The sequence below is a fragment of the Pseudophryne corroboree genome, chromosome 6 (assembly GCF_028390025.1).
Source record: "Pseudophryne corroboree isolate aPseCor3 chromosome 6, aPseCor3.hap2, whole genome shotgun sequence".
In the NCBI taxonomy this organism is placed as follows: domain Eukaryota; kingdom Metazoa; phylum Chordata; class Amphibia; order Anura; family Myobatrachidae; genus Pseudophryne; species Pseudophryne corroboree.
Window position 1 is genome coordinate 65,024,656 of NC_086449.1, and position 17,329 is coordinate 65,041,984.

General features: G+C 39.2%; 1 pseudogene; it reads left to right on the forward strand.

The window, feature by feature from the left end:
* LOC134934268 (zinc finger protein 84-like) overlaps window positions 1-15,487 on the forward strand; it is a 74,056-nt pseudogene extending 58,569 nt beyond the window's left edge.
* Window positions 15,488-17,329: the final 1,842 nt, after the last annotated feature.

The following is a 17,329-nucleotide window of genomic DNA, read 5'->3' on the forward strand; positions in this document are numbered from 1 at the left end:
ACACCTCCAACCACCATCTGCTCTCCCCCCTGCGGCACCCCCCTTTCTACCCACGGCACTCCCCTCCCCCACTTGTGGAACTACCCTCCCCAACCCATGGTACTCCCCTCCCCCTGTGCCCCCCCACTTGCAGTACCTCCGCTCATTTTGAAATCAGTGAAAATAAAGTACACTATCTGTATGTTGAGCTCTCCCAGGAAAATGCTCACTTATATATGGACTTACACAAAAAAAACAACCGACAGGAATAAAATAAAATTTTGAAAGCAGGCAGTCAACATCCAAGTTCCATTAGAAATAGTCTTCCCTGTTCACAATTTTTCAGAGCAGTAAGAATTTCGGACAGCACTGCTAAGGCAGAGGCTAGAATTGATGAGATGTCAATGCAATTTATAAGCAGGGGTTATGATGCAATGCACCTGAGAACTGTCAAGCAACAAGTTCTGTCTATTCCGAGAATGGATTATTATTATTATTATTATTATTATTATTATTATTATTATTATCCTTTATTTATATGGTGCCACAAGGGTTCCGCAGTGCCCAATTGCAGAGTACATATGCACATAATCAAAACAGGAAAACAGTGACTTACAGTTGAAGACAATATAGGACAAGTACAGAGTAACTAAGCATAACTACACCAATAAAGGACATGGAGATAAGTTTCAAGGTGGACAAAAAACTGCAGTATTTGGGCAGTTAAGGAGGTTTAATGTAAGAAAAGGTTAAGCACCTGAGGGAAAAAGGCCCTACTTGTGAGAGCTTACATTCTAAAGATGCACTTAAGGTGTCCTCACGGGATGCCATTTGTACAACAATGTCATCCATACTGTCATAGCAACATGCGGACTGGTAAAGAACTGTGGCCTATCATGACAGGTGGCCCTGGAGTTGAAGCAGTAAATGATTCCAAACTGATGCCTAGCTACAGGAGGACTAAAAATCTATGTGACATCCTGGTCCATATTAACATCTCGGGCTTGGGTAAAACACTTTCCTCAACCAGGATGTTACAAGTGTCTTGATTGTACTACTTACCGGTACATGGAATGTGGGCCCACATTCTCGCACCTGCATTCGGGTATTCAAGTGAAGATTAAACACGTGATATCTTGTCTCAGTTCATAGAAACATAGAAACATGGAATTTGACGGCAGATACCAACCACTTGGCTCATCTAGTCATCCCCTTTTTACCATATTTTTATCTCAAATTAAATTTGATCCATTTTTCTTTGTAAGGATATTATTATGTCTATCCCAGGCATGTTTAAATTGCTCTACTGTCTTAACCTCTACCACTTCTGATGGGACTATTCCACTTGTCCACTACAATTTCTGTGAAGTAATTTTTCCTCAAATTTCCCCTGAACCTCCCCCTCCTCCAGTATCAGTGCATGTCCTTGTGTCCTATTGCTTCTCTTCATTTGGAGAATATTTCCCTCCTGGACTTTTTTAAAACACTTGATATATTTGAAAGTTTAGATCATGTCCCCCTTTCCCTTCTCTGCTCCAAACTATGCATATTGAGATTTTTTAGTCTTTCTGGGAATGTTTTGTGATGTAGGCCATACACCATTTTGTTATTTTGTTATCTACAACATACGTTGCCCATGTGGACTTTTATATGTCGGAAAGACTATCAGGCAATTCTGTGAGAGAAAGGCTCTGCATCGGCAGGAAATTAAAGCAGCATAGGAAGGAAAATGTCAAGGCCAACCGGTGGCTCACCACTTTAGGGACTTTAAACACCCCTTAGCCACAATGAGGCATAAGATTATAAACCATATCCCTATTAACATCATGGAAGGTGATCGGAGAACACAATTATTACAGATGGATCCATTATCTCCGGACAGTGGCACCCTTGGGCCTCAATGAGACCAACAACCTGGGATGTATTCTTTGAAGATCCATTCTCTTTTACAGATTAACATTTTACATTCTGGCCAATTAACCATTTGTATTTTTAGGTTTAAAGTAAGGTGGTTGGCTGGGTCATGATAGCCTTTAGAACAGTTAGCCATATATAATTTACTGCATTTGGACTAATAGAGAGTTTTATAGATGTTTTATAACATTATGAACATGGCAGCGTTCTGTCTCTTTATACCTAGCACCAGTCTACTTTTCAGATTGCTTACTGGATATGTTTTTTTGTAACACTATTCTTATACTCTGCTGCCATCTTGTGGTTCTAAATAAGTATGCACCTTTTCTGCAGGGTGTTTTCTTTCTGTGCTGGAGTGCACGCTGTGCAGGTTCCCATGCTAATGACACTTGGAGGTGCACATTGTGGGATCGTGATGTCATTGGTTCCATACGGTATGGGCACAGTGCTGGGTGATAGTTTTGGTGGAGACTTCTATCTCTTCTCTTGTTATATAATGTAATATTTTTAAGTTATTGTGTATGTCCTGACAAACTTTTGATGATTAAAATGAGACATTGACCAACATTTTGTACATCACGCTGATGTTTTGAGTCAGTCTTCTGGAGAAATGAAGCCCTAGGAGTGCTGCAGGGCTAACGTTTGCTGCAATGCTTCCTTCCTAAAGACACCCAGGCATTCACTAACATTTTCAAATGGGAGTGCCAGTCACCTACCGTGTTTATCTATTGATATATATATAGTCCCACAAACCGGCACTCCAATAATCAACCAGCTACTTGTGTGCCTTTGTTAAGTTTATATAAAGCCAAGATAGGAAGACTGACGTCTGTCTAAAAAACACGGCACTCCAGAAATTTAGAATAAAAATACTGTATTCAACACAGTGGTCCAAAGTATACAGGGCTGTATTTACCGTGATGGTAGTTTCCAATTCTATCTGAATCTTCTTTAGCTCCTGTCCAACCTCCTCGACAACAAGGGCAATGAGATCTAATGAACATTTATTCAGAACCCTGAATCAGCGGCTACAGAACACAGGATTATTTCTACCCAAAGTAGGTACATTGGCAATACGGAAACCACGTGGTATTTGTTTCCATCTCAGATATTCAGATAGAAATTGATCATACAATGTAAGGTCAATTTCTCTTTGTCTGTGTTTTAGTACCATATACAAGACATCGGCTGGAAGTAATTTGAAGTCAAATTGTCAAATAATAGTTTTTCTATTTCATCATCTGAAAAAGATACTATTCCTATTTCTGTCACAAAAGAAATTAATCAATCGTCATGTGCTCACTGTGTTCACCATATAAAATGGAAAAATTATTTCTAAATAGTTACGCTGATCTCTGTGAAGATGTCAGGTCTCTGTTAAATGGCTCCTAGAAGATGTCATACGTCTCGACCAATCCTCCAGTTGTTTGAGTTATGTTAAAAAACAATATGAACAAATCATGGTATAGTATGTTCAACAATAGAACAGAAATTCAAGGTTCTTCATATCCCGCTTGTAATCAAATGCATACCCGACTTACACATTACACATGTGAATTCCACTCATAAAGGTATCTTTAAATCACCATTATGTCGTCTGTGTCAAGATTCTATAAAGCCACCACCAATCTCAATTAATGCGTACCATACTCACTGATAAACAGGATGGTACACCTCCTATAATGGTTTATTTGATAAGTTTAGCGTGACTCCGTCACTGCATCTATCCCACTATCAGGCTTGAGCAAGGTGGATAGTCAAAACAATTTATTAAAAAGGTATTAAAAACACACTAATGATAGACAGGTATTTATAAGTATTTACAACAGTGGTAATAACCAAGAGATCATGTAGTGTTCACCAATTGGAAGCTATGCATGTGGGTGCATGACCCGGCAGCCAAAATCAGGACTGCCCACATAGAATGGAAACTGCAACACTTACCAACTGGAAACACTACACCGTTTCTATACACTCGCTTCCGATGTGTTTCAACCTGTTGTAGGTCTTTACCGAGGAAACCGAGTGTATCACATAAGCCAAGTATTTATTGTACAGATCCAGAAGTGTTTGTGACGTCAAGGGCTTTGTTCATTGATCGCCGCATTGCTAAGCGATCATACGTCACCGCCCGCACCATCATGAAAAATCAACGAACAGCAGGGCCATCAGTGCGTCATTACACTGTCCAGCACCAACCAATCACAACATTTGGTTCATGGATGATGGCACCAAAACCCTACGCAACAAATGTATGCACAGAGAATTAACCAAAACAACGTAGTTACATCACCTCATAACTAGATTTAGTTGCTAGGTTACAAGGAACACACAATCCTGATCAAATGGACTTCACGTAACCCCCGCACTGCATATATCCATATGTATAATACAAACTTCATTACTAGGTGACGTTTTGATATTTAACCTCATAGTATATATATTAATACTGAGATACTAAATGATAATATTGTAAAAACGTATTTAAAACTGGTCCCGTCATCCATCTACCATACATTACATCTCTATTGTTCGTGCGCCAATGTATTATTGATTTGTTTCAAGTTCATAAAAAGCGCACGAACAATAGAGATAAAAGATTGGCACAAGCAGAGATGAGGTGGATTTTTAATTTAGGTACTTTAGTGCCTAATGGTCTAAATCATGAGTTTGAATTAAGGTGGTTTTTATAATAACTTATTTAGTATGTTATATATTACTATGTAATGTATGGTAGATGGATGACGGAACCAGTTTTAAATCAGTTTTTACAGTAAATATTATAATTTAGTATCTCAGTGTTAATATATATACTATGAGGTTAAATATGTTCTGTTCTCACAATAGTGCATGTGGTCGTTAGCCACAAATTATTGTCCGTATATAAGTGATGGGTGTCAGGAAATAAGAACTACTATCAGCAGATCCTACTATATATCCATACGTTTTCCTGCACTCTCATCTTTATCAGAGCAAAAAGGCGGGTGCTCCAAATGGGCCGTCTCCAGTCCACTAATATACCGCAAAAAATGCACAGGAGGTTGAGGGTGCACTCTCGCATATATGTAATACTTCAAAAATTCATTCAGCCAATGATTCTTCTTAACAATCACCAGGAACCTTTATTTGTCGACATTTCGGTCTGATGACAAACCTTTCTTTGGCAGGTGATTCATCCGATTAATACTTCAATGGATTCATAGATACATGTATATAATACATCTAAAACAGACAAAATTTACAGTCATGAACACATGTCTCACAGGCCCCATAATGAAGAGTGCCCCTCTATTCATAGGACCACCACCACCACCAAAAAAGAAGTGAAGAATCCTAGCAGAGTAGTGTATTCACCAGTCAATCCAATAAATAGACTTTAGTACCTATGTAGCGTATGGTCCGCCATAGGAATGGTCTCCCTGTACACGATGTGTAATATGGTATATACATCAAAGGCTCTATAAAGTATCACAAGACAATCATACATCGGGAGCACCCGCCTTTTTGCTCTGATAAAAGTGAGAGTGCAGGATAACGTATGGATATATAGTAGGATCTGCCAATGGTAGTTCTTATTTCCTGACACCCATCACCTATATACGGAGAATAATTTGTGGCTAACGACCACACGCACTATTGTGGGAAGAGAGCACCATTCTTAGTGCATGTTTGGTAGTCTTAATTTTGATATTTTGTTCTTTCTTTTTTTTTTTTTACCTTTGTTGAGTTGTTGGTTACCTTTTTCTTTGTGTGTTTGTTACAGAAATGTTTTTATCTATTTGTATTGCATATGACGTCATAATCATATTTATTGCATTCGACAAGTGGCAACACTATAGGAGGACAATATGGCTCATAGTGGGACACATCTATTGGACGATGGACTGCTAGCACAAGCAGAAATGGGAATAGTATCTTTTATAGATGATGAAATAGAAAAACTATTATTTGACAAACTTGACTTCGAATCACTTCTGGCCGAAACACCGGCCGATGTCTTCTATAAGGTACTATAACACCGACAAAGAGAAATTGACCTTACATTGCATGGTCAATTTCTATCTGAATATCTGAGATGGAAACAAATACCACGTGGTTTCCGTATTGCCAATGTACCTACATTGGGTAGAAATAATCCTGTGTTCTGTAGCCGCTGGTGCGGGGTTCTGAATAAATGTTCATTAGATCTCATTGCCCTTGTTGTCGAGGAGGTTGGACAGGAGCTAAAGAAGATCCAGATAGAATCGGAAACTACCATCATGGTAAATACAGCCCTGTTGAGAGATGATAAATCACAGAACTGAACCGAGCGACTACAGACACAGATTGATAATTACCACAAGGAGTTAATCTCGTTTAAAAGGCAAAAATTATCCACAGTAACCAATGATTACCAAAATCATACAGTATACAGGTGGCTCTTTGGAAATAACACCAATAAATGATCAAGTAGAACAGGGAGACACCAATGTACCACACCTTTTCCCAAAGAATATGGTTCATCCATCTCAACATCAGATAATGATTATAATGATGGACAGCCTGAGTTAGTTAATTTTTTAGATCCAAATATGGATTGGCCTACCATTAAAAGCCGTTTTTTATGAAGTGGTATCGACCGCACTCAAGGCGAGGGGGGTTCCAACAGAAGATTGGGCAGTCAGAGGCACAATTAAGCACAGTATTTAATCTATTCACTTCTACTCTCGATGAGGCACAATTGAGACTCCTCTCTAGAGGGCTTACATTTGTTCCTACATGTGAGATGAATTCTTATCAGCAGTCCTGTTTCTGGTCAAGGCACCCGTTTATTGTTTGTGGATACTCTCAAGGTGTTCATGTGTGTTGCTGGACCTAGCAATCACATTGTTTTTAAACTACATACAGGATGTCACTCCAAGCTGCAGAGTCTAATGTGGAAGGATTTTCCAATTTAACCCTGGTGCCTGAAGCGGTTTTGAGTTTCTCAGAACCAGAGGTAAATGCCATCCTATTTAAGGATAATATGGATGAAGCAAGGGGTAGTTTGGAGTCCACACAGCAACTGTATCAACAATTACTCAAACTGCATCAGAAGGAGATCGATTATCACCTTCATGGAGTTAGTCTATCCAACTATTATAGAGATAAGAGAATCCCCAAAGGCTTCAGAATACGGAACATTCCAACTATAGGCCACTTTAATGTTAAATTTTGCCATCAGTGGGTGGCAATATTAAATAAATGCTCCTATGACCTTATCCTTTTGGTCATAGAGGAGGCTGGGAGGGAAATTAAGATCATTAAAGCAAAGATTGAGGCATTTGAAAACATCAACCTTGATAAGCTTAAACAAGACACCGACAATAGGTGGATGGAGCAGCTGACTGAACAGATCACCAAATATAAAGCGGACCTAGTTGCGTTCAAGAAAAAGAAAAGGATTACGGTCGATAAAGATTATGAGGAACATCATGTATATGCATGGGTGAATCAAAAGCCGCATTACCCACAAAATAGTAGAAATCCTAATAGGTATAGGAAACAAAATCGATTGGATACGGATAATTCTAGCAGTGGTGCTACTTCAACCAGTGAAGGAGAGGCTTCAGGGGCACGTTCTAAACCTCAGACAAAAAGACACCCTTTAGGGGTGACTACCTGAGCCAAAGCAAGCTCGGTGGAAGATCTCGGACCAGACGCGGAGGTGAGTGGGCAAGGCAAAGGAAAGCGCAAATACAAGAAGAAAACGTAGTGTTTAATTTATCTTCTAAAGATCTTACCCCAGATGAACTGTCTGTGCTTAAGAAAGGTCTATCCTTTGTGCCCACCAACAGACCCAATGAATTTAAGAACAAAGTGGACCTTTACTGTCTTAATACACAGCTTAGACTTAAAGAATTCTTTGGGGACACTAAGAAGCCCAATATTCATAAACCAGTTATAAAGAAAACATCAACATTTGACCCAATGTCCAGCATCTCTGCCATTAGATGCTTTACTTCACAACTTGGGAAGACCATAGACAAGTGTGCAGATGCGAAATCTCCTGTACACAGTAATCTCACTAAGGGGGAGAAAATTGCCCTTAACAATTTGAGCTCTTACACGGATATAATAATCCGCCCCGCCGACAAGGGCAGGGGCATTATTATCCAGGATCTCATACAGTAGAAATCTGAAATTGAAAGGCAGCTCAATGATTCAAATGTTTACAGTCGACTGGACCAAGATCCTACCACCATTTTCAAGAAGGAATTGGATACTATCCTTTCCTCGGCTGTTAAAAATAACATAATTTCTCAAAAGGTATGTGACTCCCTCACCCTAGGATTCCTTTGATCTATACCATACCTAAATTACATAAGGATGCCAGTAATCCCCCAGGATGGCCGATCATTTCCGCCCAAGATTCTCTTTTCTATGGAATTTCCAAATTCCTTGACTTTTATCTACAACCGGTTATACAGAATGAAAGAACTTTTCTTAAAGAAACGACGTCATTCATATTGAAATTATTGAGCATCTCTACTGTTGAGACTCATTGGTGGATGGCCACTATAGACGTTGTCAGCCTCTATACAAGCATCCCGCATAATAGAGGTTTGGCAGCAACTAGGAGGCTACTCACCAATAATTTGTTATATCAGGGTCCAGATTTAGATTTCTTTATGAGTCTACTTGAACTGACATTGACAAGAAATTATTTTCAATATGACGGTAAATTCTTTATATAAAGACTTGGCTGTGCGATGGGTTCTTGCAAGGCACCTAGCTACGCTATTGCCTTTATGTTCTCTTTAGAGCAAGATTTATTTTTTTCAAATTCTAGCTTTGGACAACCCATCCAGAGCTACTACCAGTATATAGACGATATATTTGTCCTTTGGACAGGCAGCAAAGATCAGTTTTTTTCCATGATACAATCTATCAACCAGGCTGTTGACAGCATTAAATTTACCTGCACGGTTAGTAACAGTACCATCAATTTTTTGAACGTCTCCATCTCTATACATGATGGCCAGTTTCATACGACTGTCTATCACAAGCCAACAGATCGGAATACCCTATTAAGAGCTGAAAGTCATCACCCAAGGTCTTTAAAACAAGGACTACCTTTCTCGTAGTTTATGTGAGCCCTTAGAATTTGCAGTGACCCTCAAGATCTTAAGTTACAACTGAACCTGATGATGAATAAGTTTATTGCTAGAGGGTATAATCCTATATCTTTAAATAAAACCATGTTAAAAGTTTTGTCCACCCCTAGAGCTAAATCCTTGGAAGTTAAAGCTACTACTAATCAGCAGGATTCCATTATCTGGGTTACCGATTTCTCCACAGCGAGTAGAGACATCAATTCATCTGCTAAGAAGTTTTGGCCGTTGGTGAACTCGGAACAGGAGTTACCAGCACTGTACAATAAACGCCTGATTACTGGACAGCGCAGAGGAAAGAACATCAAGAATTATGTGGTGCATAATGATGTTTCCAAACTTAAATCTGCATCATCGGGACATTTCCTATCTAGAAAACCTGGCAATTATCGCTGCATAGGGTGCTCCACCTGTAGCTATCTCGATACAGGCGATACTTTCTCACATCCAAGGTCTTGCAAAATTTTCCAAATCAGATACCCCCTGACATGTTCGTCAAAGTTCATCATATATTACATCAAATGCCCATGTGGGCTATTATATGTTGGGAAAACCGTTAGACAATTTAAGGAACGCATGGCCATGCACAAAATGTATATTCGCAATGCTTTAGAGGGGACTGATCAAGAACAACCGGTTACTAGACATTTTAACTTTAGACATAATTTGGCTAGTTTGAGATATAAAATGATAGACCATGTACCTCTCAGTAATGGAGGGGCTGATAGGGGACGCCTTTTGCTTTAAAAAGAGGCTATGTGGATTCATAAATTACAGACCCTGCACCCACTGGGTTTGAACGATCAATGTATAACTACATTTATCTATTGCATAAAAGCTTAGATCAGTGTTCACATTTTGATTTCCCTGCAGCCGATGAACGTCTCTGTTGCTTTTGTTTGTGTTTCTATGGTGATGGGAGCACTGTAGCTGTATGTCTCCGTTGGCAGGAGCCAGTGCGTCAGCGCTAGTCGCATATGAGTGACGTCATCGCGTCTCAGCACGGAGCAGGACGGCAACGAGCGCACACACTTGGGTGAGTTTCTATAAAGCTTGTTACATATGTTTGTGTTGTTTTATCCTTGAAAAAATGTCATAAACAGACATGAAACGTCGGAATTACATCCTGGCTATTTGACTCTTTTGTCCACGCCGGAGATTTATTCATTCTACAAGTCTGTGCGTGTGGCTCATCCTTCTGTTGCATGCAAATTACATAGAGCGGGCACCGCAGCAGCTGCAAGATTGTTTGGAGTGCCGGACATTTCTTTGGGACATATATATATATATATATATATATATAAAATGAAACAAATAGTGAAAGCGCCAGTGTCCAAATGTATTAATAAGTCCAGCAAAGATCACAGATAATCTGTAGTCTGTTTGCACAAATTGCCACGTATATAAAGGCTACTGCTCCCCTACTCCAACTCCAAAGACCCAGGATTCATGGGTATAAAACCTAAACAAAAACACAAAAGAAGAGGGGGCGCTCCATAGTGCATAAAAGTTTAATTTTAATAAACAATAAAAAGCTGTGACTCCAGAGAGATAAAACTCGCACCAGAGAATAAAACACTGTGGTCTGGTTACCACAAGACATGAACTGTTACCCTCCAGGCAATACTCGTCCGCAGAACAACAAGTCCCTAGGGTGTGACCTAATGACACACTCTCTGCTCTTACCTCAGGCATCCTCCTACTGCACCAGCGTAATCCAGCCCGGAGCCGTATGCACACACGGCTGGTCCATGTAACATCTTGGTGGCTGGCGGTTTCACGTGGTCTGCCCCTGGAGACTCGTTGTTCTGCGGGATGAGTATTGCCTGGAGGGTAACATTTCATGTCTTGTGGTAACCAGCCCACAGTGTTTTATTCTCTGGTATGAGTTTTATCTCTCTGGAGTCGCAGATTTTTATTGCTTTTTAAAATAAAACTTTTATGCACTATGGAGTGCCCCCTCTTCTTTTGTGTTTTTGTTTTGATATATATATAAATATTAGTGTTTATATATATATATATATATATATATATATATATAAAAATATGTATATATATATATATATATATATATATATATGTACTGTACATAATCTTTTGTCAATACTGTAATAAGATTGTGCTTGTAAACTATTTAACTATTATTTTTGTGGTCTATATAGTCTCAGTACTATAATACTCCTATCAGTACTCAATTATACCCTTTTCAGACATAAATGTCTGAGATCCCCGGCATTTACCCAGCATTTCAGGGCCTGGTCACTTTGCTAGAAATAGCCTGACCACCGCTTTCACACAGAGAAGCTAATTAGTGGGTGAAACAGTTCTTTATATTAGAATGTAGGGTGTGTATATGGTACATGTCACAAACCCACCCCCACCATGAAGGCCAAAACAACACAGAGACATACACCTTTGACTTTAATGTATTATTATTTTATTATTCTTATTAATTTCCCATGTTCACATCTTTTATTACATCTTTTTCACACTTGAACCAACAAAGGAGCGCCATGTGACATATCCACACCCTATGTTTTAACAAAGGAGTCACGGGGTTAGACTCCAGTGTATATTGTTGCAGGCTGTATCTTGAGGCACCTGTATCCTCTATATTTTTATCATCCTGTATAGCAGAATGTCTATAAGATCATAAGAAACTAAATTAATTCATGGCTGTACAAACATTACTCTGTACAAATATAATTGTTTGTCTCGCCATTAAATAATTTTGTATTAAATCATTGGGACATTAGTGCTGACATGTAGAACAGGTCTCTGTTGAAACTGTCTGGACAATAGGTGACTCCTAAATAAAATGTCCCTTTGGTGACATAACAGAATACCAGAGGCTGCTGTGATGTAATTAGAATGCAAGGTGTTACCCCTGCCAGGGTGTAATTAGCATTTCCCATTGTAGTCAGTGACCATAGGAATATTTACACCTCATTTACAAGACAAGGAGCTGATGTGCTGAATGACTATATACTAATGTTATGAGACCCTAATTTACATGTCACCTCTCAGTGCAAGAATTCCTTCTGGTCATCCTGGGAACTACTGGGGGGAGATGGGGAGGAGTGACTATAAATAGGCTGTATCAGGCCACTGATAGCTGATGGAGGTGATACTGGTTGTGTTTCTGGTTTGAGACCTGGTAGGACGAAAGAGCAAGAAAGAGAGAGAGGAAGAATCTCCAGAGTAAGTTAAATATATTATACATAAGAATATATTGATACATGAACAATAACGTGTAGATATTGCCTTGTTATCTATAATTAAAAAGTTTTACCTTAAATATGGTTAAATAGTAGATCCATGTAATCATATGTAAAAGGATATATTACTGTTATCTTTATAGTCTATATTTTGTATTATCTATTAATTTATGCCCCTTTTTGACATATAACCCAAGATTTTGCATTGTCAGACCTGGGATTTTCAGCACAGGCCCAACCTGGGTTTTTGCTCACAGACACCCTTTTACACTACGCCATATACCCGGAAAATTCCTGGATCAACCCCTTTCAGACGTAAGCTGAGTTTTTCAGTAATTTGTTCAGCTTTTCAAATATAGTCATTTAAAGGGGACACTTTGCTGGTTCTGCCTCTGCTTTTCTGTGTCAAGCTTGCTGTCTACATATGTAGTTTCTTACATATTACTCTGTGTATCAGGTTATTATATATAAAGGGTTATCTAGGTGTCAGATACTTCATATTATCTTACATATTACTCTGTGCATCATGTTAGAATATATAAAGGTGTATATAGGTGACAGCACCATCACACTATCTTACATATTACTTTGTGCATCAGGTTAGTATATATAAAGGGATATCTAGGTGGCAGCTCCTTCATAGTATCTAACATATTACTCTGTGCATCAGGTTAGTATATTTAAAGTGGTATCTAGGTGGCAGTGACATGCAGTGAGGTGAGGCAGAGCCTTTCCTGTCATAATTACATTTAAACCAGAGTTTTGACTGAATAAAATATATGAAAAATACTGATAATTTGCTTGAAATATCTTCTTTGCATTATTCTAATCATATTTATAACCCAAACGCTGGAGTAAAAAGTCTATGACAGGTGAGGCAGTGCCTCACCTGTGTATCCTTTCCACACATCTCTTATCAAAACTCACCAGATTTCCAGGAGTTTATAATGCTGCACCTGTGTATAATGCCCAGATGTACCCTTTGGCTCATATATTGCATGTAAATCTGTCTCTGGGGCTAACTAGTGGTTTCTAGCCATTTAGCTCACTGCACGTCCCTGCTAGGTGGCAGATTAATCATAGTATCTTACATATTACCCTGTGCAGCAGGTTAGTATATGTAAAGGGATCTATAAGTGGCAGCTCCATTAAAGATACTCTCATATTATTCTTTATATCAGTAAGTATTTATAATGAAGTATCTTTGTGACAGCTCCACCGCAGACTCCTACACATTACTCTGTGCATCATCTGACTGGAAATGAGGATACAGCAATTTGGCAAATTACTCAAATATATAAAAACAACGTTAAATGACTGGATCATGGGCCCTATACACTATAGATCATTTCTGAGATGCAATTGCATCACTGATGGCCATTTGCATACTGGGCGTCCTTGCCCTGTTCTAGGCTGCCCCAGCATGCAATCACAAGCAGTTGCAGTTTTGCTAATTTAGCATAACTGCAACTGTAGCTGAATCATGGCCCTCATTCCAAGTTGATCACTTGCTAGCTATTTTTAGCAGCCTTGCAAATACATAGTCACCGCCCATGGGGGAGTGTATTATCACTTTGAAGGAGTGCAAACGCCTTTGCAGCGGAGCTCTGCAAAAACATTTCGTGCAGTATCTAAGTAGGTCTGGACTTACTCAGCACTTGCGATCATTTCAGCCTGTTCTGTCTGGAATTGAAGTCAGACACCCGCCCAGCAAATGCCAGGACACGCCAGCATTTTCCCTACCACTACCAGAAAATGGTCAGTTGCCAGCCATAAACTCCCTCTTTCTGTCAATCACCTTGCGATCGCCCGTGCGAAAGGAATCCATGCTAGATCCATTGCACAGCAACACAGCTCTTTGTACCCGTACGACGTGCCTGTGCATTGCGGTGCATACACATGCGCAGTTTTGCCATGTTTTTACCTGATCGCTGTGCAGCGAAAATTGGCAGCGAGCAATCAACTCGGAATGAGGACCCATGTCCCATGTTTGTTAGTCTATAGAAATATATATCATGGTCCAAATACAAACAAAATATTACTGTAAAAGTAGAATTACCCCAGTAACCTTTATGCTTTTTAATATAAACTTTTTTTTTACAGGACAAATGTGCACGATATCCGTTAAGAATATTACAATGCATTGTGGAAAGGGACATTGATCGCTGATCAAGCCAAGTAAAGACCTAATTTCTTCTTATACTTTTGGAGAATTTACTAAAGGGATTTTCACTTTCAGATTATCAGAAACTTTCTGCAGCTAATTTGTTTCTCATCTAATACATGATGAGTCTCACAGGAGAGAAACCGCATCTGTGCTCTGAGTGTGACAAAAGCTTTACATATAAATCACAGCTTCTCACACATCAGAGGAGTCACACAGGAGAGAAACCGCATCTGTGCTCTGAGTGTGACAAAAGCTTTACACATAAATCACATCTTCTCAGGCATCAGAGGAGTCACACAGGAGAGAAGCCATTTACATGTACTGAATGCAGCCAATGTTTTTCCCGAAAGTCATCTCTTGTTATACATCAGAGGATTCACACAGGAGTGAAACCCTTTACATGTTCTGAATGCAGCAAGTGTTTTTCCCGAAATTCATCTCTTGTTATACATGAGAGGATTCACACAGGAGTGAAACCATTTACATGTTCTGAATGCAGCATGTGTTTTCCCTGGAAGTCACATCTTGTTGTACATCAGCGGAGTCACACAGGAGAGAAACCATTTACATGTTCTGAATGCAGCAAGTGTTTTTCCCAAAAATCAGGTCTTGATTCACATCAGAAGAGTCACACGGGAGAGAAACCATTTACATGTTCTGAATGCAGCCAGTGTTTTCCCTGGAAGTCACATCTTGTTGTACATCAGAGGAGTCACACAGGAGAGAAACCATTTACATGTTCTGAATGCAGCAAATGATTTTCCCGAAAGTCATCTCTTGTTATACATCAGAGGATTCACACAGGAGATAAACCATTTACATGTTCTGAATACAGGCAATGTTTTCCCTGGAAATCACATCTTGTTGTACTTCAGAGGAGTCACACAGGAGAGAAACCATTCAAATGTTCTGAATGCAGCATGTGTTTTAGCATCAAGACAAATCTTAAAATCGATCAGAGGAGACACACAGGGGAGAGACCATTTACATGTTCTGAATGCAGCAAATGTTTTCTATGTAAGTCAAGTCTTGTTAGACATCAGATTAGAAAGCACATACATTCTCTGAGGACCTAATTCACATTTGTACATACACTCTATGGTTTATAGACAAATCTGATGTTTGGGGGTCTACACAGGCACAGGACCGGTGCATATGCAGACTGGGTCTTGTGATATAGCTCCAAGCCCCTAGCACCACAGCAGGATGACATGCTTTGGAATTTAGAGGCAAGCAACTGGCACTGTTTTTACAATGGTGGTGGTTCAGGGTCTGCTTCTTTGGATGCAGACTTCATTGACCTGGGTTTCTTGGTCCTACAAACAAAGGCTACATTCAGGCCCTCAGAGTAACTACTCATGTGATTGATAAGTGATTTGCTGAGCCTAAATTGAGAACTCTCAGGAACTAATGGACCTAATTACAAATTGACTATGCATGGACTTTGGATTTGAACTCCTAATTAGAGTGAGTAATTTGCTTAGGTGTTTCACTCTATCTATGTTTTATGTTAAATGTATGTATTGTCAAGTGTGGTGTTTAGTATACCAGTATTAGGGTTCACTGCCATCATTATATTTTTATACAACTTACAACACCTATATACTGCTTTTTTTATTAGAATTTCTATATATGAGCATTTTACTTGTATAATTTTACCAGATTAATAAATAACCTTTTTGAATAAAAAGTTGTACAATATTATTTCTATAGTTATATCAGTGTCTATATTACTTGTTGTTAAACAGCACTGGGGGAATTTTTCATGTTTATATTTTATCTATTTTCTAAGGGACGTGTGGAAACTCCTTTTTTTGTCCATAGCAGCAAATTTATCAAGTAAGGTGGTGAGCGCAGCCCTTAAATATTTGGTTTCATAATGTTTGCAGACCGTGGTCAGTCTGCATAATCTGAAGCTTCCTCAGACTGGCTGTAGGATCCGGAAACCCAGGTCCATGAAGTCTGCATCCAAGGAAGCAGACTCTGAACCACCACCATTGTAGAAACAGTGCTAGTTGCTGCCCCCTAAATTCCACAGCATGTCATCCTGCTGCTGTGCCAGTGGGCTGTGAGCTATATCACAAGGCCCAGTCCGCACATACATAGAATGGGTCTTGTGCCTGTGCAGACCCCAAACATCAGGCCAGTCTGAGGAAGCTTCAGTTTATGCTGACTGACCATGGTCTTGACACATTGTGAGTCTTGCTCAGTGATTGCAATGGTCATGATAGTGATTGAAGGCTGCATCCTCAGAAACAGCACTTGGGTCTTTTAGATGCATGCAGGAGGTGTCTATCTCCAACAGATGCCTCCTGCTGCTTTTAAATTTTATCTGTACATAATTGCACATCCACTTCCCTGCTGCTTTGTAATTCCTTACACATCTGAATCAGCCACTGAATGCAACAAGTGTTTTACTAGGAAGATATCGCTTATCAATCACATGAGTAGTAACTCTGAGGGCCTGAATGTAGCTTGTGTTTCATAAGTAATTTACCTTGTATCACTCCAATATGGTTACAAGTAAGGAAATGTTTATTTTTTAAATGTGAGAAGTGTTTTATATAAATCAGTCTTGTTACAGACCTGGGAGGAGAAACATCTGTAGCTGATCATATGTACCAGTGTAATGTAATAATCAGTGTGTATGATGATATTCCCTAAAATATCCTGAAGTTATTATTTATTTCTGAATATAATTTGTCACTATCATGACATAATGGGCGCTATTACTGACACCTAATACACTGGCATACAACACACAGAGAGAGAATAGCAGTAATCTTGGTGTAGTGCATTAGTTATTTCCTAATTTTAATAAAAGAAATTCATACATGTTAAATGAAATCAGTAAACTATTAAGACACTGGATCTACTACCCATTCTTTGCATGGGAGTTTCAGATTTTCACTATTGTA